This window comes from Micromesistius poutassou, assembly GCF_964030765.1.
Source record: "Micromesistius poutassou genome assembly, chromosome: 13".
NCBI classification, from domain to species: Eukaryota; Metazoa; Chordata; class Actinopteri; order Gadiformes; family Gadidae; genus Micromesistius; species Micromesistius poutassou.
Window position 1 is genome coordinate 7,211,706 of NC_140283.1, and position 23,652 is coordinate 7,235,357.

A 23,652-nucleotide genomic window follows, 5' to 3' on the forward strand; every position below is an offset into this window, starting at 1 on the left:
AGAAGAGAGATTACATGATATTGCAACTGATAGATCAAACATCCAATCAATACGGGTGGTGGAAAAAACAGTGACAATATGTTCCTCAGGTACACTTGTTGTTTACTTGTTGTTTACTTTTTACACACGTAACACATTTAGAGACACACACGCACATTGAGAACACACATATACACACACCCACACACACACATGCACACACACATACACACACACACACACACGCATACACACACACGCACTGGCCACAAGCTAATTAAAAGAGAGCTAGAGCGACTGGGAGTAAAACAGACAGGTACTATATGCGGATAGAATGAAGAGCGACTTAAGGTTTCATAAAGCAGAGCCAGAAAATTGACCCTGCGGAATGAGGAAGTGGTTTCATTACACGTCCTCAGGAGAGTACAGGGTAATAAGGTTAGGGCAAGAAGGGCAACGCAGCAAGATTAAGAGGAAGCCAAGGAAGAAAACGGGGCTCTTTGAAGCCATGTCAGGAACAAGGAAAGAGAAGGAAACACACGCATGCACACTCATCACGCCCTACTTTAGCGAACAATCAAACAGCAATTCTGACGACATATGTGCAAACAATGTTCTCTTCTGTACCCACACATTAACAGCATCGAAACGGCCCAAAATAATTCACATCCACGAGAAACACAACAATGACAATGAACAGTAGGTCTAATAATAAATTGATAAAGAGTGGGTGGTTTAGCGCCGTTGCTATTGTTGTGTTGGGAGAGAGGAGGATGTCGGCGGAAGAGGGTGTGGGACAGAACAGAATCTCCTCTGCAGCTCCAGGTTTTGTGGGCCTTAAGCTACGACGAACAGCTCTGACAGTCAGTAAAGGAAATCGATAGAGCACACGCCCAACTTTTTTTCTTTTTTTTTCCACAAAAACACCATGTATGTTTTATAAGACACATAGTAGCAAGGGAACGTGCCCCCCGGTTGCCTGCCTGTATTGGATTGTTTACTTATAAGTCTCCATTTATGCAGATTCAACAAACAAGCAACAGTGCACTGATTGCAGTTTCCCACCTTCGCCCGTATTTTTCATCAAGGCAAGCTAAGTGCAAGCTCATCCTAAGTCTGGGTAAATAGCCAGTTTATTGTAAACCAAAAGAGACAGCTCCGTCCCATTAGGACGCTATACCTTCAATCTCCGCTTTAGGCTTTTACACCCAATGTGGGGTGCTTCTGTACCACACAACACACAAGTGGATCAACAGAATTTGTTCCAATCGGTTTCGGTGCGGTGTGCCTTTTCCATGCATGGATAGCAAACGAAAAAATTCCACATGAACTACACGGCAATTTCCAATACAGTGCACATCGTAGTAACAAGGCTCTCGATAAGGAATGCCACTCAATAGTTAGCTTTGGGTCATCATAAGGTCACGGCGAGCCCGCGCCTCACCGTAAGAGTCGTGTTTCTGACTTTATCCAGTGACCACATTCGGCCATGCCGGTGAGCAGAGAAGCTCATGGTGATGCAGGTGGCCCATGGCACCATGGTCTGGATTATGGACCACCTCGCCAGCAGACACTAGTGCGTCAGACTACAGAGCAACCCGTCAGATGTGCTGGTGGGCAGTACCGGCGCCCCCGGAGGAACCGCGCTGTCACCGTTCCTGTTCACCCTGTACACCTCCGACTGCTGATTCAACTCGAGGACTCTCCACCGACAGATGTTCTCCGATGAGTCCTCCATTGTCAGCTGCATCACGGATGACAACAGGGAGGGGTACAGAGCCCTGGTGAGGTGGTGGTGATCCATATTATAACTATTGATAGACAGAGATTGATAGACAGACTGTTTATTGATTGTGTGTTCCCATTTATTGAGAGACTATTGCTCATTCAGTGCAGCTATGTAAGCTTGTCTTATCTTATCTTATCTTATCGTATCTTATCATATCATGGCTAACAATAGATGGTATTGAGACGACAGATTCATATTTCATATTTTCTTTGGTCTTAATAGTTGGTTCACTGAACTGGAAGCTTAGAGGGGAAAATGTTATATTGTGATTCTATATACAGTAACTACTTGTTACTATACATGATCAAAGAGACTCACAATGAATTCAGATTGGGGATTAAAGCCCAGCTTTGCGGAACATGCATCAGACAGATGGACTGCACTGTGGACATTAGAGATAGGGGTTGAATCCAGTACTGTTCAGTGGGGTGGCCAACTCCCCAGCCACTCCTCTTTCATTATGTAGCATTTCTATGTTTTTATTAAATTAAATTCAAATATTCAAAATGCCTTCAGTTCATTACCCTCTCTTCTTCAGGGACGTTCTCTCCTTCTCCATCCGTCCTGGTCTCTTTTCTCCTGCGTTAACCCTAGACTGTTATAGTATGTTAAAGGGATAGTTCACCAATTCAGAACCGGCGTTCTATCATTATAAAATCGCTATTATAATATTAAAAAAAGTGTGTTTCTTCCCTCAGTCTAACCCAGTCCTCCAGTCGCCCAGCTGTCCTGATTACATTTCTCCTGAGATGACGTCAAATGACGCGTTTGACGTCATCTCAGGAGAACTTTGCTTGCCTGCTAGAAGGGCCGAGGGCTACAAACCACTAGTTCAGCAAATTTGTAAGCCCACCAATAAGGAATGAGGGGGGCGGGAGCTTGCGTACGAGATGTAAACACAATATCCGCCATGTTTCTTCACCGCTTAGCTAGAGAACTAGACCGACATAAACCTCAGACCATAGCAGAAGCAAATTTGCAATGGGAAACAGCCAAAGTGTATTTTGAAAATATATTGTTGGATTTGGGCATTCAGGGCTATTTGTACGAGCCACAATACAGCCAGGAAGAATTGAGACAAATGGAGGAGGAGGCTGCTGCTGCTGCGGCTGCAGCTGAACAAGCCTTGCCTGTTGCAGAGGACGAGGAGCCAGAGTGCACCGGAGTGAACTGCTCTGTTCGCCTATGGACACTAACACAGAGTCCCTGTGCTGCAGCGAATTCTTCTAGAAGAAATGGCTGAATCTGGCAAGGACGGGGCCATGTGTGTAATCTCTCACCCAGGCTTTACGCCTCATCTGAACAGTTGGGTTTTGGATACATATTTCTGGACCCAGAAAATGAACTGGAAACGCCAGCCAAAGCCCGCTGGGAGAAACGGACGTCTGAGCATAGAGTAATGCCTCGTACACACTACCTCCGTCAGTCGACGGATGGGCGAGGGCATGTCTGACGTATGGGGGAGTAGTCTTTGTGGACGCAGCCTGCAACAGGGGCAACAATCTCCTTGCGCTCTCCTTGCGCCAGGCGTTATAAAGCCGGCTTTTTCCTGCGTCTTCCTGCTTGTTGTTGTTATTGCTAAATGGATCCCGTAGTCGCAAGGACAGTGTTGCCCCTGTACGTATACCACAGCAATCGGCCAATTCTTAAATCCAATCTTAAATCCTCCGCTGCCGGCTGGCTTTTTGACATTTCCACAGTGGGTTGTATCACAATGACCATTTCATTGGACAAGTCCAAGTAGCAGCACACTAGTGTATTTGCATAACCGCGATCTGATTGGCCGACGGACCTGTCGCTTCCCGAAAAGTTTAACATTTCTCAACTTTTGACGCAGGCCACGGAGCCGACTTGACGGACGGACCCACAATGCATTTCAAGGGCGCCCCATGCAAAGTCAATGAGATGCGTCCGTTGACAGAGGTAGTGTGCACGAGGCGTAACGCCTCTCGCCCACTGTACACGTCCGTCGACGGATGGGGGCTTTTTGACGCATCTATGTGTTTTCCCGGGTTGTATAACAAAGGCAATTTCATTGGACAGTGCATTTGCGTATATTTGCATAACGCGATCTGATTGGTTGACGGATCCGTCGCTGCCTGAAAAGTTTTCTCAACTTTTGGATGCAAGAGACGGAGCCGACTTGACGGACGGACCCACAATGCATTTCGGGAGTGTCCCATGCAAAGTCAATGAGATCCGTTGACGGATGTGTACAGTGGGCAAGAGGCGCCCCGCCCCTTGCCCACTGTACACATCTGTCAACGGAAGAGAGTGGGCGTGTCCGACGCATGGGGTTTAACACGATCTGCGTATAACGTGCGTATAACGCGATCTGATTGGGTGACGGATCCGTCCTGCCTGAAAAGTTAAACTTTTCTCAACTTTTGGACGCAAGAGACGGAGCCGATTTGACGGACGGACCCGCAATGCATTTCGGGAGCATCCCATGTAAAGTCAATGAGATCCGTCGACGGACGTGTACAGTGGGCAGGGGGTGTAAGTGTTGTTGTTTTTACTAACACATTGGCTACAAAGAGTCCCGGGGAACGTGACAATGTAGTTATACGGAAGTAGCCGATCTTATTGGCAGAGCATAGGCTACGTTACGTGAGCTACTCAAGGCATCATTTATCTTGCTTTACTAATGTTGTTCTCTTTCTTTCTTAGACAGACCGTATCGGCTTATGGCTATCACAGCCTAAAAACAGCAACGCCACCTTCAACAGACCCAGGCTCCGTACATGCAAGCTCCAGGTAGTGACAACGTCCGTACTACCCATCCCCATGGAACATGGGTACTTGAGCAGTGCACTGTGAAAGACCTCCAGTGGCCCTGTATACAATAAAATAAAGGGAAAATAATATGAAAATGAAAACATGATCATTCAGGAGTGATTTTGTAAAGTATTCAAGCTATTATTGTGTACTTTGTAAACAGAAATATAGTAGAATATTATGACAGTCTTACCTGTAGGCAAGTGCGTTTTGCTGCAGGAGGTGCATTAGAAGCGCTGGCCTGTTCGTCATCTGGGAACGGGCCCACAGCGAAGACGGACGGAACAGCAGTTTGTTTTAGAGCGTGCCTCATCATGCCGAAAAGATTTCTATCATAATCCTCCAGTTTGAAATGGAGACTGCATATCGTTTTACCTTTTATAATTTCAATACCGGCGTCTTCTCCAATTGTGGAGTTGTTTATCACCCGCATTGTTTGCAATGCACACTGTCTCTCACTGGCAAAACGTGAAAACTTACTTTCTGTCCCTTCCTAGACTTTTCAGTGCAACCGGGTACCAAACAACTATTGGGCATTTTTGCATTTGAAAAAATGAGAGCAGAAGTCTAAACTAGTCAACGTATCACGGGGATATGTTTACACAAAGTGTGCTCGCGCTACCACTCAGGCTAGTGGTTCTTCCCCCTCCAAACCGAAACAGGCGGGCGGGGCAGCGAGCGCAATGCATTGTGGTAGTTGGAGGATGAGCCAGAGAGACCATAAAAACACTCTTTCTGCCTTTTCTCAGGCTAGGATGAACTGATTGCAAATTTTTTTGCACATTTATAATACATGTAATTATTTACTTCATAAAACCTTCATATGTCTACCGGTGAACTAGTTCTTTAACTGATTGTACGAGTCATTTTGGATGTAATGTAAAAAAGTCGTGCCACATATTCACCATAAGCAGGAACCCCAGTGTGGATAATATGTTATCTAATATGTTATCACTGGAAACAGTATTGTTGGATCAGCCTTTGACCCTTTCCAATATCATTTTTAAAATATGCCAGAAAGAAAAATATGCCAAAGAGAGCTTCCTAAAAGAGAATTTTGGATGTATTGTCTTAAACAAACAAAGGTTAAATAACAAAGAAAACACTGAAAAAATAGTGGCCAAAAAGCAGAGCCTTTTGGTTAAGGTTTTTGGTCAGTCCTGAATCTTTTATAGCAAGGCTGAATACCCTGCTGTTGTGACCTCCTGACACACACTCACATGCACACACACACACTACCTACACACAAGATAGACAACCTGTTAATAAGTCTTTCACACACACACACACACACACACACACACACACACACACACACACACACACACACACACACACACACACACACACACATCGCGGGGTGGATCTGGACAAGGAAGACACATATACACACAAACACATTCACACAGAATACATTTCTGGATGAGCCATGTAGTATACTAGATATATGCACCCACGCACACGCAGGCATATGCGCACGCGCAGGCACACACACACACACACACACACACACACACACACATAGGCTTGCACATAGCACACAAAAGACAAAGTGAGAGGCGCTGGTCTGAAGGGCAGAGGGGTAGGGTTGAAAGGTGAACAGTGTCCAGGTGTGCTTCGCCAATTATCTGCTGCTGCTTTTCTCTACAAAATACAGACACACACACCTCAACACATGCACAGATCCCTGCAGACACACACACATGTACACACACACACTTTCATACAAACACTTGCGCGCACACACACACACACACACACATACACACACACACACTTTCATACAAACACTTGCACACACACCCTGATCATCTCTTTCAAGCAGACCATTAAAAAACCTCCCCAGCCTCCTATTGCGAGAGGCTGGGAGGAGGAGCAGGAGGAGGTGCAGGAGGAGGAGCAGGAAGAGGTGCAGGAGGAGGAGCAGGAAGAGGGGGAGGAGGAGCAGGAAGAGGGGGAGGAGGAGCAGGAGGAGCAGGAGGAGAAGCAGGAGGAGGTGCAGGAGGAGGAGGAGCAGGAGGACAGCTATGGGACATGATCGATGCCCTACTCAGTTTTTGTATTCCTCTTTGTCCCATGTCTCAACCCAGCGATGTGTGTAAGTCTGAGTGTGTGTCAGTGTGCTGCCACCTATTTCCTTAAGCAGCATTGACAGGTCTGCCACACACACACACACACACACATATACACACACATATATATATATATATATATATATATATATATATATATATATATATAAGGTGGTTAAACAGAGAGAGAAAGAGAGACAGGAAGGGAGTAGTGTGAATGTGTAAAGCAGCCAGAGATAGCAGCAGCTGGGGTGAGTGGATGGGGTGGGTAGTCAGACTGTGGATCAAAGCATTGGCAAGGAGAAGAGGTGAGATGAAACAAAAAGAGAGACAAAGAGATTAAAAGAGAGAGTCATGGGTGGGGGCAAAAGAGAGGAGCAAGTTGACCTAGAAGCAAGACTGTGTCCAGGAGTAATGAATTTTGCCATGTTGTCATGCAGGAGATCTCTCTCAAGTGAGTGTGGTGACGGCTGGTTTAACCTGTGCACATTGATTGCTCAATTTGCAACAGGTACAGCCTCACCCAGCTCCAGAGTCAAATCAGTCGGACTCGGGCCAGGTAAGGCTGCTTAAACCAGTGATCATCCACACAAACACACACATCCATCAATATCAACTTACTGCTCAACACACACACACACACTATACAGTATGTACCATATGCATTATAAGTGGATATTGGGCCATAAAGATTACAATGACTATGGTTTTGAATTCATTGTATCAATCATTTCCAACATGGTGAGCCTCTTCATCTGTTGTCACAACATCTGCCAGTATCTGGCCATATGTCAAACTCTGTATAGGGAGTTGAGCTCGGCCCCAGGTCTGTGACTGAAAGTTGACTGTTTAACCCAGTATGAGAATCTCTGAAGCACATTTTGATGTATTTAATGAAAAGAACAGCCAAGTATAATACTTGTTCAGGATGAGCAACAGACTGCTACAAATCCTTGGTTTCTAGTTTTAATGCAGACATGTTATGTGCTGGTTCAGCAATAGACCAGGGATGCAATAGACCAGGGATGTAATTATACAACAGTTGTTGTATAATTACACAATTTTCAAGGAGTCTGCTGTTCACACATCGGCCTTTATTTGTCTGTAATGAAACCAAAATGATGTGAACAAGTGTGTACATGGACGTGGAACGCTCACATGCACATGCTGCCATTAAAGAAGCTGAATAGAATCTTCTGTCATGAATTCTGAATACCTAATGAGAGGCAGGGCAGCCCTGTTGAGCTACACACACACACACACACAAACACTGACACACACACACACACGCAGACACACAGACACACACACACACACAGACTGACACACACACACACAAACACTGACACACACACACACACACGCAGACACACAGACTGACACACACACACACACACACACAAACACTGACACACACACACACGCAGACACACAGACACACACACACATACACACAAACACCACAGGGTTCTGCAGATCTTTACTTAATAAGCCTAAAAGGCTGTGGCTCCCCAATGCGTTGCAGAAGCAGACCCAGACAAGAGCCGAGTCAAGGCTGAGGAAAGAGAAGCCATTGAAACAGGGGGAGGAAGAGAGGGTGGGAGGGGGAGGTGAGGGGATAAACAGAACAAATTTGGGTTGGGCTTTGGTATGGAAAGAAAAGTCACATCACAAACGCCAGACATATTTGGCAAATTTTCATGATGCTGTGCCATAACCTCAGTTTGCAAAGTGGGAGAACTATGTGTGTGTGTGTGTGTGTGTGTGTGTGTGTGTGTGTGTGTGTGTGTGTGTGTGTGTGTGTGTGTGTGTGTGTGTGTGTGTGTGTGTGTGTGTGTGAGAAACAGGCATTACTATTTTTCGGGGGCACTGCTTACAACTAAACCTATCTAGATCCCGACCCGCTACCTATAACTATAACCCTCTGGATTCAAACATGATTCAATAAGGAGATTGTCATGTTACCACACCAAATGTCTTCTTTGGTGTTTTGAACAATACTGATGGCCAGAAGATGCTCTGCTGCATACGATGAGACAAATGAAAGTCTGAGTTCCCCGGCTTTTCTTGTATTGCTGCTTTGCTGTTGCCTAGCCGACCACATGGCTTAAGGTATACTGGCCACAGAGTCTACATCACACAGTCCTACAGCAGTGGATGTGGCCATACACTCATCTGCACCTCTACTGTCATAGCTTTCTTCCCGACTACTCCTTCTGTCTTTCTCACATCGACAGACAGCTTAGAGACCCCCAGGAAAACACACACACACACACACACACACAGACACACACAGCAGACACAACTATTCACAAACAAAACAATCACCACATTCACACACACTTGACCATACACACAAATACATGCACATGTTAGTGCTTGTTAGTGGTTGCATCCACAACCACTAACAAAAGACACACACACACACACACACACACACACATATACATGGATGCATAGAAACACATACCCATGCACACACACAGAGACAGACACACACACAAACACACACACACACACACACACACACACACACACACACACACACACACACACACACACAAATACACACACACACACACACGCACACACACACACACACACACACACACACACACACACACACACACACACAAACTCACAGGCACAAAAGCCCACACGCAGATGCGAAAATACCCCGCTACCTGTGAGCTCTCTCGGTCTCTGCTCCAATTACCTCCTAGTCCATGATAGGGGGCCCTAAATAGGCAGTAGTGGCAGAGAGACATGTCTGCGTGGAACACTCACTGGGAGCAGACTGAGAGGGGGGAGGCGAGAAGGGGAGGGGAGAGCAAAAGAAAGGAAAGGAGAGGGTGAGAGGAGACATGGAGAGGAGAGGACAGGAAAGGAGACACAGAGAGGTGAGGACAGCAATATTTAGTGTTAAGGGGAGAAAAGGGGGACAAAATTAATGTGAAAGAAGAGTGAGGTGGTGCTGAATGATGAGAATGAGACCACTACTTGACCAGCAGTGACGGTGGGGGATCATTTTGAAGGGTTTAGTGTAGCTTGCGTTGATTCGGCTAGAGTTTTAGTGTTAAAGCTAGCTGCTCTGTAGAAGATGGCAAGATGAGTACAAGCCAGATTTCAATTGATTGTGCATGCTCAACAGAAAGTCTGACAGGCGCAAAGCATATTCCGCAGCTTATTCGTACAATTGATATCTTCTTCTGCTGCATCAAAAATATAAACCAGATAGGTATTGTTCATTTACTTGTAATTCAGATGTGTATGGTTGTGTAAATGTGCGTCTATGTGTTCCGCGAGAGTGTTTGTGGTGTGAGTGTATCTGTTTTTAAGTCACGGTTACCCTCTGTTTTTAGTTAGCGCATATAATAAACCTTATCCATATAGGCCAGACTGGAGATATCTTGTATTTTGGCTCATAAGAGAAAATGAAATGATTCTCGTCAAGATGCACACCATCAAATTGCTTTTACACTGATGTTCGGCCATTTTGCGTCACAGTGCGTATGTTTGTTCACCTGGCTGTGACTCCCCTCCTCTGAGGTGTCCGCTGTCTTTCACATAAGCCGCACAAATCTGCCTGTCAATCTTTCCCTTCCACAGCTCGTACAAGCCTTATTGTGCTATCCATGAGCACATAATAATAAAAAAATAATAATAAGGGTGGTTTGGATGTAGCTTTATTCTTGCTTTCATTCGTATCGATATGAGTCAAATCCTATGATTTTATGAAATGCAAAATAATGATCATAGTAAAGATTTTTGCCAAAGGGAAGAAGCAGAATACGTCATGGTAATTGTTAATGTTTTGCTTGCTGTATTCATGATTTAATCAGCAAAGCAAAACCTATTTGAGTAAGGTGGCTAGAAGAAATAATTTCTTGGCTAATTCAATATTATTTTAAGGCAATGTTTGTTTTACACATATGGGATGCAAAGAGTGCATAACATTTCTATCAGCCACACAAAATATCCATTTGCGGTGTTTACCATTTTTTGATGTGGATGTTCATAGGCAGTAATTTAAAGAAAATAACTAGTATTTTTAGAGAAAAACACGACTAACTGTTATATGTCTTCATTTTCAGGTAAAACATTGCGGCTATTGCTTTGAATCTCTTTAAGTCGCATTTGTTGATAGAAAAATGTTGTGTGCTTTTAAAAAATCTGTCTTATATTTGTATGTGTATTTATATAAATAGTATGTCTTGTGTTTTATTGTGCTTTTATCTAATTTATCTTGTTATCCTGTATCCTGTTTGTTGTGGTTTAATGTGGTTTTGTTTGTGACATTTTATTGTAAACCTGTGTGTGTGTGTGTGTGTGTGTGTGTGTGTGTGTGTGTGTGTGTGTGTGTGTGTGTGTGTGTGTGTGTGTGTGTGTGCATGCATGCATGCATCTGCATTAGTGCAATGTGTTGCTGAATTTAATCAATTTAACCCCTTCCATAAACCCTAATTTATCTGTTCATCCGGTGCTTAGCGATATAAGCATAGATTTTCCTTGAAGTGACAACACGGCTTGAAAATGTAACCACACAGAAGTCAAACCATTGAACCATCTTACAAGATAGCATGTGCCCATCAGCTAATATAATAAGTGAAGGGCTTTGGCACACCTGCGTCTCTACTGTGAGGTATATGTTTGTGGTAGGCAGACAACGGGTCTAATGCATTACCCACCTTTTGTGTTTATATCCTTTTGGTGGACAGGCAGGGTGTTAAGAGGAGATCAAATCAATCAGAAAGAATGGATCCTCTCAAAGCTCATGTTTTTGTTCCTATTGGTCACCATTAACAATGCATGTATTTTTAACCATGATGTTCATATAAATCAAGCGCTGTCCAGTCAAAATCAGTGCAGAGGACAAAATTGAACGTGTACTAACTATTTGGATTGGTGTCTGACGTCCAACACCACCAACATTGCTTAATGCAAATGTGTCTGTCTGTCTGTCTGTCTGTCTGTCTGTCTGTCTGTCTGTCTGTCTGTCTGTCTGTCTGTCTGTCTGTCTGTCTGTCTGTCTGTCTGTCTGTCTGTCTGTCTGTCTGTCTGTCTGTGTGTGTGTGTGTGTGTGTGTGTGTGTGTGTGTGTGTGTGCCTGCCTGCCTGCCTGTGTGCGTGAGAAACAATCAGGCATAGTGGATGTATAAATCATCGCTCTGGATTATGGCTGTTTTATTATTCATGATGTAAGTCTTTTATCACCAGTGATATTCGTCTTCTCTCTGTCCCCCATGATCTGCTAGAGAGGGAGAGAGAGAGAGAGAGGGAGAGAGAGACAGAAAGAGAGAGAGCGAGGGAGAGAGACAGGATGGGGATTGAGAGTTTGGAGGGGGGTTTGGCTGCATGGGAACCATACATAAATGAACTTGTTAAGCAAGTAACTCTTCCATTCCGCCTGTTACGAGAACCACAAAGCCTTCATTAGATTAACTTGTCTCTCTTTCATTTACCTCAATTTGTCTTTCCATCTCTTACAGATTACGTGCGGGGAAAAAGGCAGTGGCTCACTCTTTTTTTTTTGCTAATTTCTTTGATCGCTATATACCTCTCTCTTTTCTTTTAGATTTCATACTTTTGATGATTCAAATGATTCCATTCAGTGTAATCGTAACATAAAATATAATAACTTGAGATCTTTTTACTCATTATTAATACCTGGCTTGTTGTATGGACAGCCTGTCTTTATTGTCTGACATTTAAACATTCTGCTGGCTTGGCATGATACCCCATGAACTTGTGGTGACTCCCCATTTCTCTCTCTCTCTCTCTCTCTTGCGCTCTCAATCTCTCGCTCTCTCTCTCTCTCACTCTCTCTCTCTCCCTTTCTGTCTCACGCTTGTTCTCTTACTCTCTCGCTCCCCATCTCTCGCTTCAGATATGTGGAATAAAGGAGAACCACGTGTCGTGGGTCAGCCTCCCCTTCACCTCACAGGTGGTCAGTCACATCTGCTCACACACACACACACACACACACACACACACACACACACACACCATGGTGATTCTTGCAGTACAGCGCCTCCTGATGAAGATGTTGTCTCACTACAATTTCTGTTTGCATTTACAGAAATATGTCTGTTTTTCACAGAACAGACTACATCAAGTCTAGCATCTTGAGGACATTAAAGAGTTTCCTAGGTTTACGAATATGTGTGAGCTAGAGGAAAATATCGAAATGTGATCTTATACATTATATATATATATATATATATATATATATATATATATATATATATATATAATACTATATTTTGGGATATAGTGGTTCAATGTTTTAATTAACAGTAAGGTACACATACTATTCTATGAAACGTTCCTACTAAATTATTTACTTTATGGCAGATAAAAAAGTCCAGCCCCGGCTCCCGTCTCCTCAAAGCTGGTGGAAAAATGACTACTGTTCAGTGGAACAATATAATACAATATCTGTTCTGAATCTTCTGTTTGACTGGCTGTGGAAATCCACAAAATGAAGTATGAACAAAGACAGTATCTCTTTTTACGTAGTGTCTTTGGACTTCAAATAATGAAGTATTAATAAATAAAAACGCTATTACTTATTTTATAAGGTCTATTGATGTAACCTGCTGTCACTGAATTTGCCATTATTAAGCTTTGAGGGACATCTAGTGGCATTTGAGTGAAAATATCTTCACCATAACGGCACAAAGCAACGTGCATGGACTATTGTAATCCACTAGGTGAAAACAGAAGAGTCACGGCCTGTATTTACAGTCGTTAGATTAAACTAGTCTCTGCGCCATACCGTCAATGCACAAGAAAAAAGACAACACAAAAGTGTGTGTGTGTGTGTGTGTGTGTGTGTGTGTGTGTGTGTGTGTGTGTGTGTGTGTGTGTGTGTGTGTGTGTGTGTGTGTGTGTGTGTGTGTGTGTGTGTGTGTGTGTGTGTGTGTGCGTGCGTGCGTGCGTGCGTGCGTGCGCGCGCGCGTGTGTGTGTGTGTGTGTGTGTGCAGTGTCCGAATTACGGGGGGGGGGGGGCAAACTTCAATCCACATGATAAAAAATAATCCACGGACCACCAAAGTACCGTTTGACTGTTTAATTAAATCAACTTAAAATAACTGAACTCAAAAACGTACATTGTGTCACATTGGCTGTAGCCTACATAGGGCTGTACAGAGAGCCACGCGATAAGAGCGGCCAGAATGAGGAGTTGTCGTCACGGCACAGAGCCCCCCCCCCCCTTCCCGCCATGTCGGAAGGTACGCCCGTTCGAGTGCAGCTGAGCTTTGCGTTATTGTTGACACGGTAGCTGCTAGCAGAGGAGGTTGTTGCAATTAACTGTTTTAACAATGCCTGGAAATAACTGCAGCGTTAAAAACTGCTTCAATGCCTCACACGATCGTCGAGGAAACCATAAGAACAGTGGGCTACAGTTTGTCAGGTTCCCTAAATGGACAACGCACTTAAGGCTGCCCCACACTTCTAAGAGTTGAGTTGGATGTACACCACACACATAAAGAGAATCTCAGCCCATTTGTTGCTCTCCGATCGTAAATACAAATACATGAGATTCGAACACAAGACGGAACACCACACACTATAGGATAATCTTATCCGATAATTGCACACTGCAGGGCCGTGGAGGTAGAACTAGAGCAGTGGTTCTCAAACTTTTTACCATGAGTACCACCTTAGAAATGATTTGGCTCTCCAAGTACCACCGGAATTAAAATAAAGTTTACAAAGAAGGCATTAATATTAATAATATGATTTATTATTCACATAACTTTACTTGACTGAACAACCAACTGTAGACTATGTAAACTCATGTATTGTATTTAAACACTTGCAACGAGACAATACTAACAACAGGGGGGTATTCCATCAAAGTCGCTAACGAAAGCGGCGATTAGTTGATTAAGCCTGGTTAGAACTAGCGCCAACTTCCACTTGAGGCTAAAGCCGTTCCATCAACGCAGTTCAGCCGCGCCTTGCTCAGGTTAGTTCAAACCAGGCTCACGTTATCATGGATTACGCGCGTTCACGAGATATGTAACCAGCCCAGAACCGTGAATGTCGAATGGATCAAATGTCCGAAAAGGACCGAGCGGGATCTTTTCCAGCGGCGAACAGAAGCTGCTTGTGGAGGTCTATGAGGAGTACACGCATATAATAACTCAAAAAGGGAACACCGTAACCATTAATAGAAACAGGGAGGCTGCCTGGCACAAAAATCGGCGATCTGTTGAATGCATAAGTAGGCCTAGTATTAAGCGTAACATAGGCCTATTTTAATTTAATATTGACCATGGATTTAAAAGCAGGGAGATAGTCTTGAGTTAACGTGTCGGACTTGCACCCGGTCGTCCGGGGTTCTATCCGCAAGCAAGTGATAGTAGGCTAATATAGGAAGGTTTAGGCTAGAGAAAGTCAATAAATTTTCATGCCATTTCTTTGAATATTCTTAATTAGGGAATTAATAAAAATTAATGAAGGGGATTACAAAATGAAGCCAACGTCAAGAATACTACGCATTAGATTAGTTAGTTAGATTATTAGATGATAATAGATAGCAATTCATTGAATTATTTCATTTGCGTCATTTAATCTTAGACCCTTAGTGAAAATATACGCTGTTTGTACTTCATATATGTACATTTATGACAAAATTGTGAGGACTAGGCTTGGCGGAACCTTCTGATGGTACAATTGTTGCTGACAGATGGATTTCTCTGAAACTCCGCTCAAGTTAGCCTGACAGTTAACCTGCTCCCGACCAGGTTAGTTTGGTCGGATAAATTGCCATGGTTACTGTTATGATTAGATGTTATTACATGTTTGACCGCTAGGCGGCAGTACTGGTTAGTAGTCAGCTTACCGTACCATATAACGGACTGGAGCAAGACTGCATGAAGCCACATGTATGTAATTAAGAACGTGAGACATTAAACTAAGTTACAAGCTATCAACACGGCCTCATCCTTGGAACACGAACATGACATGGTACCAGGAGTAAACTCGAATGGGCGACATGGATTTAAAACCACCGGAAAGTTTGAAACTGACGGGGAATGTCGACGAGAACTGGCGCACCTTCAAACAGCGGTTTCACCTTTATGTTTCTGCTATGGGACTCGAGGCGAAGCCGGAAGCTAGAAAGGTAGCGCTGCTGCTAACAATAGCAGGGCCACAGGCCATAGAAGTATTTAACACGTTCGTGTTTGACAGTCCTGAAGATAATGAAAAGTTGGATGTAGTGCTTAGCAAGTTTGATACTCACTGTTCTCCGAAGAAGAACGAGACGTACGAGAGGTACGTGTTTCGGTCTCTTACACAGCGCCAGCAGGAGCCCTTCGATAGCTTCCTGACGGACTTGCGGCTAAAGGCGCAGTCCTGCAACTTCGCGGCGCTGACGGATTCCATGGTCCGGGACCAGATTGTATTCGGTGTGGCGGATAAAAAGGTCAGAGAGAGGCTACTACGGGAGATGGAGCTGACGCTGGCAGGAGCCATTAAGATCTGCCAGGCCAGTGAGCTGTCCCAAAGGCACGTGAGGACGTTCAGCGAGATGTCTGCAGTCGCCTCGGCGCAGAGCGACAGCGCGGCAGCGGTTGGAGCAGTGTCGTATCAGCGGGGACGGCGCACACAGACCCGGCCTGCACAGCAGGAGGACGTGATGATAAACTGCAAGCGCTGCGGCTCACAGCACAAGCCTAGACAGTGTCCAGCGTTTGGTAAGCAATGCTCTGCTTGCCAAGGCAAGAATCATTTTGCTAAACAATGCTTCTCCAAACGGAAAGAGTGGAAGAAAGGAAAAACTGTAAACTTAATAGACGAGCCTGATCTAAGTGACACGTTCTTTGTTGGAATGGTGAATTGTGAAAGTGAACAAATAAATAAACCAGACAATGTAAATGATGTCACTACAGAAGATAAGTGGATAGCTCCTCTAATGATAAATGGGACTGTAGTCACCATGAGATTGGACACTGGTGCAAAAGCAAATCTCATAAGCATGTGTGATGTGAAGGCAATGAAAGATAAGCCACAAATAAAAAGAAAAGAATCTGGACTGAAAGACTACAATGGGCGGCCAATCAAATGTTTGGGCACATGCAGGTTGAGTGTCACAGTTAAAGGAAAAGTGCACCACCTATCCTTCTTTGTTGTGAATGAGGGACGTGAATCACTTCTTGGTGACAGAGCCTGTGAAGAACTGGGGCTTGTGAAAAGAGTGTATCGCATCATCCCAACCATAAACCCAACAAATGACTATGGACACAATTGTTCAGAACTTTTCAGATGTTTTCAAGGGTTTTGGTGTTTTGCCCTTCACATATAAAATACAGTTGAAAGAAGGAGCCCAACCAGTTGTGCATGCAGCACGCAGAGTTCCGGCGCCACTGAAAGACTGCCTAAAGAAAGAACTCGATAGAATGATCATGCTAGGAGTGATCAAAAAGGTTAATGAGCCTACAGACTGGGTCAACTCACTGGTCATCACAAAGAAAAAGAATGGTGAGTTGAGAATATGTATGGACCCTAAAGACTTAAATGAGAGCATAAAGCGTGAACATTATCAAATACCTACACGTGAAGAGATCATCAGTGAAATGTCAGGTGCCAACTACTTCACAAAGCTTGACGCCTCACAAGGCTTCTGGCAGCTGAAACTGGATGAAAGCAGCACCAAGTACTGTACCTTTAATACGCCCTTCGGCAGACACTGCTTTCTCAGACTGCCTTTTGGAATCAAGTCAGCACCTGAAATATTTCACAGAGCGATGGAGCAGATCATCGAGGGCTTGGATGGAGTTCGAGTCTACATTGATGACATCATCATATGGGGTTCCACAGCCCAAGAGCACAACGAGAGGCTGAACAGAGTTATGGAACGCATACAAAAGTATGGACTGAAACTCAACAAGAGTAAATGTGAGTTTGGCGTTCAAGAGATCCTCTTCCTGGGAGACAAGCTGTCTGCACGTGGTGTCCAACCAGATAAAGACAAAATACATGCAATACAGAACATGCCAAGGCCCACAGACAAGACAGGGGTGCTACGCATCATGGGGATGGTGAATTTCATAGGTAAATTCATTCCCAATCTGACAGCAAAGACATCATGCATTCGAGAGCTTCTGCACAGGGACTGTGAGTTTAAATGGACAGTGAAACATGAGCATGAGTGGCAAAAACTCAAGGACACACTGAGCACAGCACCTGTGTTGTCATTTTATGACCACACGAAGAGGATAAAAGTGTCTACAGATGCTTCCAAAGATGGTATTGGTGCCGTTCTACTCCAGGCTGAGGGTGAGCACTGGAAACCGGTAGCCTATGCATCTCGGGCTATGACAAAAACTGAATGCCGATACGCTCAGATCGAAAAAGAATGTTTGGGACTGGCGTATGGTTTGGAGCGGTTTCATAGCTACGTGTACGGCCTGCCGTCTTTCACAGTCGAAACTGATCATCGACCGCTGGTCACCATCATCAAAAAGAATCTGAATGAAATGTCTCCACGGATTCAGCGGTTAATGATGAAGATGCAAAGGTATGATTTTGAACTGATATATACTCCAGGTAAACACCTAGTCCTTGCTGATGCCCTATCCAGAGCAACTACAGGCGACAGTGTGAGTGCAACAGACGAGGACATACAGTGTCACGTGAACATGGTGTCGGCTACACTGCCTGTGTCTGACACAAAGTCAAGACAAATAGCGGGGGCTACAGCAACGGATGCTGAGCTACAGCATGTCATGCAGAACATGGATGAGGGATGGCCAGCTGGTTCATGTCCACAATTTTACCATGTTAGAGGTGAGCTTAGTACTGTGGATGGTCTGCTGTTGAAAAAGGGCAGGATTGTTATTCCACAGGCTTTGAGAATGGACATGTTGCACAGGATACATGAAGGCCATCTCGGCATCGAAAAGTGTAAAAGGAGGGCGAGAGACACGGTTTTCTGGCCCGGACTGAACAAAGACATTGAAACACTTATAAGTAAATGTGAAACATGCCAGAAACACAGGAACAAGCAGAGCAAAGAGCCTATGGTGGTAGCTGAGGTGCCAACAGCACCATGGCACAAAGTAGGAATGGACTTGTTTCATCTCAGAGGTAAAGACTATTTAGTGATAATGGATTACTACTCAAACTTCCCTGAGATGGCGCTACTAACAAGCTCAACATCAACTTGTGTCATAACACATGCTAAATCTATCTTCGCCAGGCATGGCATCCCACACACCGTGGTGAGCGACAATGGCCCCTGCTTCAGCAGCAAAGAATGGCAGAAGTTTGCAGAGCAATATGATTTCAAGCATGTGACGTCAAGCCCACACTATGCACAGTCAAACGGGCAAGCTGAAAAAGGAGTTCACATTCTCAAGCAACTCCTAAAGAAAGCAGCTGACAGTGACTCGGATCCCTATCTGGCTTTATTGAGTTACAGAGCATCACCTCTTCAGTGCGGCCTGTCACCAGCTGAACTGCTGATGAAGAGGAAGCTACGAACAACTTTGCCGAGTCATCAAAACGACAAAGTAAAGCAAAAGAATCACTCAAAGATTGAACATAAGCTACGACAACAGAAAATGATGCAAAAGTCATTCTATGACAGAACAACCAAGCATCTCCCTCCACTGACTACCAACGACACAGTCAGGATTGAGGATGCTGATGGATGGAGTACAAAAGCAACTGTCCTGCAAGAAGTTGCTCCACGATCGTACACAGTGAAAACTGATGATGGTCAAATCCTCAGACGCAATCGTCGCAGTCTGTTAAAGACTCCTCAAGGGATTGTTGGTGAGCTCAGTGTAACCTGTGGTGATTCTCAGGTAATTCCCAAACCTGTTATGGACTGTAACACTGACTCTCACACACCTACTCCAAGCGAACCTGAGTTAAGAAGGTCCACAAGAGAAATCAGAAAGCCTGATAGACTGAACTTATAAACAAAGAAAATTCAATATGCATGTTAAAGATGTTGAACAAAATGTATATTGACTGATGTTGTGAATGTGTTCTAAATGGTCTAGTGTTGGCTTAGATATGAGTTATGCAATCTGATATAAACTGTTTATACTGCTTATGTGTTGCAGAGTTATGCTGAATGTGAAATGGTTAAAATAACTGATACAGCTAATGTGATAATTCATGTTAATGCCTTTTACCTTAGAAAAAGGGGGATGTTATGATTAGATGTTATTACATGTTTGACCGCTAGGCGGCAGTACTGGTTAGTAGTCAGCTTACCGTACCATATAACGGACTGGAGCAAGACTGCATGAAGCCACATGTATGTAATTAAGAACGTGAGACATTAAACTAAGTTACAAGCTATCAACACGGCCTCATCCTTGGAACACGAACATGACAGTTACTTAGCGGAAATTCCCTTAAGTGACGTTCATGGAACGCAACTCTAGCTGAAAGAAGCCCGGCTTTACGTTTAGCTTGATGGTTGTTTGGTCGGATAAGTTGCCATGGTTACTTAGCGGAGATTCCCTTAAGCCACATTAATGGAACGCAACTCTAGCTGAAAGAAGCCAGGCTAAGCAAAATAAGCCCGGCTTTGGGTTTAGCTTGGTTGATGGAATACCCCCCAGGTAGCAATGTGTGGCGGATTTGTTGACGGGGGGGGGGGGGGGGGGGGGGGCATTATCGTTAATAGAAAATGCGGATCATTTTCTTTCTCGTGTGTCTCGTTTTTCGCCCGTGGCTAAAACCGCCACTGCTTATAATGCTAAAGCCCAGTTCAGACCAAAGATTCGCGACGCAACTGCTTGCAACGAGACAGGCTGAGACGTTCTAAAAACTGGGCAGTTCACACTGCTGCACCGGGCGGCGATTAGTTTTATTTTGGTTGAGAGTAGGCTAGAGTTGCTGTGTTTCGCCATTCTCCACTACTTCTGCATTGTAGTAATTCGCTGGAGCTTAGTTTGTTTAGATCCCGCTAGTTGGATACATTGCATTCTTTCGTAGTGGCGACTTCTCGACTGCAAGGGAAGCTCGGCTTCACCTAAAATTTCGAAAATTAAATGGTCAGATATATAGGCCTACTGTTGTTAACATTTCATTGATTAAAAATGTGTTAGAACACGTCCATCTCGAAGACGAGTCCGTTCAGAATCAGCTGCTTATCGCAGGTCGACTGACTCGATTTCCTTCTCATACACTTACGTGTTTAATTTGCGTGTGTTTAGACAGATGGGCGCGCACACACACGCGCACCAAGCATCACCCGCATTCATTCATTCTTCAACACTCACTCGCGGTAAAACTAGCCTATAAATCCCCGTTGCGCATGGAACTGCCACATTGGCAGTGTTGTGTTTCACCAAAAAAAAATAAAAAAATAAACAAAACTGTCTTCTAAATTAATGAAATACTGGGAAACGAATAAACCATTATAAGCAACGAGTGAACTTAATAAGCAGTCTAAATATTTTTTTCAACCACCGCCTCTTTCCCTTGACGGTGCACAAAGCCCGCACGGCGCACACAGACAGGTAGCAAAAAGCAAAGCAGTCTCAGCATAAACACACAGTTGTGCGTTAAATTTGTCCATCGGGGAACACGTCAATTCCTCTAATGCTGACGTTTAAAATATATCAGCACCTATTTACCTTGATCTTCAGCTGTAGCCTTGCTGAACTCCCTGCATCCTCGCTGTCTTTGTTCATTTTTTCCAGATTCGTATGGCGGTCTTATTATGGTAAACTAGCTCATTGGTGAACACCTCGTCAGGTTTTAAACAGCGACACGCACTCGGAGACAGTAGCCTAAGCCTAAAGAAAGAAAGGTCCATAGCTGCTGCACAAAAATAATGCGTGCCAAGCAGTAGACCTAGTTGGTCTTAAAGGGGGGGAAAGCAAGTTCAAGTTTAACATCGATTTGCAGTGATCACTTGGCTGAAGGGTTTTATATGCCTATTCATTACATAATTATTCTTATTCTGCTTTTTTAAATACATAAATGAAAGGCTTGCGGTTTATCCATGATGCAGCCTGTATGCGGGAAATTACAGTAGGCCCCGACAGGGCGAACCGGACCCCAACTTGAAGCGGCGGTGTCTTCTCCCTTAAGGGGCTTATTTTAGATAATAACCGGCGACGTTCTATAGGCTACATTATTACACGGCTACTTGCCGAAACGAAAAAATAACTTCACACGGTGTGTGAAGTTGTGTTTTTGGGGAGGGGAGGGGTTTGAGCCCATCCGCCATGCTGGTAGCACGGTTGCCAGGAGAAACGTTGTCAGAGCGGCATACAGACAGATGAGGAAACATAGACGCAGAGACGCAGGAGAAATTACGATAGAAATAAATGGAGAAGAATAAGGCGAAGGAAAAGGGTCCTTACAGGAACAAACTCACTACCAGCGCCAAGCAGAGGTATGAGGAGAAGCTGTCAGACTTAAACAACGTCGACCCATACGAGCTACCTGCAGCAGAATGGGACAGAGACCTGGACCTTTAACCACCTTGCACATATATGGACATAGTGAACTACTTGGTTTTTGGCATCAGTCAATATACGATTCAAGAATTTAAAAGCCATAAATCGCTAGAAAGCTATGAGACATTCTGCTGTGGTTGGGTGCAAGACCTGGCCATCTACAAGCCTCCAAACGCTCAAAACACTGTTGTACTGGCAAAGGTAAGTTGCTTCACCTTTTGAGTTTTATGCTAATACTAATGTGTTGTGAATACATTGCGTTGACCAAAGTGACAAAGTAATTTACCGCGATTGTTTCGTAAACACTAGATTGTAACGAGGTGTTCCATGCACACAAACGTTAGATTAACTTCCCACATGTTTTGCAGCTTGTTATGCTAATTTGATTTTAGCCCAATGAAACATACTAGGCATTGTGTGTTGGGGGCTTCGAAGTAGACAAACCAGTTCTGGTTAGGCTAGGGTAGTTAATGGTCTGGTTAGACTAAAGCAAGCCATTAACGGTGTGAATGAAAGGTCTGTGAGATTTAGGCTGCAGACAAATGTAAATCTGGAAAGCTGCATACAAATGGAAATGGGGGTCTAGACTAGGCTGTAACTTGAAATAAAATGTGTCCCTTGTCTTCAAGGCTTTTTACTGTTTCTCTAATTTATTTACCTCTTGTATCTAACAGGTCATGCATTCACGACGGCTCTGCGAGCCTCCACTCACCCCATGGGTCATCCTCACACCATCGGGGCAAGTGTGTTCGGCCCACTGTACATGCATGGCTGGTGTAGCGGAGTCGTGCACCCATGTCTGAGCCCTGCTGTTTATGGTCGATGCCTGTGTACGGTTAAAGGAGAAGGCCACAGTCACAGACGAACCGGCCTACTGGAAGCTGCATCAATTTCATATCTGCTGCAGCTACACGGAGGTCTCTAAACAGACGAATAGACGGTGAGACCCACAATAGTCCTGCGCTGAGAACACGTCCAGCCAAAACAGCCAATGACACACTGACACCAACACCGGAAGAGCTAGCAGTATTCTACCGGGAAATCAGCACGACAGGGACAAGATCAGCAATTTTGAGTGTGCTACCCGAATACTGCGATGAGTTCAGAGACCCTATTCGGCCCATCCGCAGCTTACAGTCTCTGGCTAATGGAAGCGGCCTTGATAGGAGTGACTTGCCTGCGCTGCAGAAGCACTGCCAGACCATAGGGAGCATTGCTGATGTGTCTGAGGAACAGGCAGTGCAGATAGAGAGAAGGACGCAGGGACAGCACAACTCATCACTTTGGTTTGCTGCACAGGCTGGAAGAATCACAGCCTCCTCAATGCATTGTGTTTATGCAACAGACATTAGTTCACCAGCACCCTCCACCATAAAGAGGGTTTGTTATCCTACACGTGGGCCGGGAACAGCAGCCACCGGTTGGGGCATCAAACATGAGGAGACAGCGAGGCAGGCATACACTGCCCAAACAAAGGATCAGCACACCGATCAACAAGTGGAAACTTGTGGGTTTTTTGTCAACCCGGCCTTCCCACAGGTAGGAGCATCGCCAGATGCCATTGTTACTTGCACTTGTTGTGGGAAAGG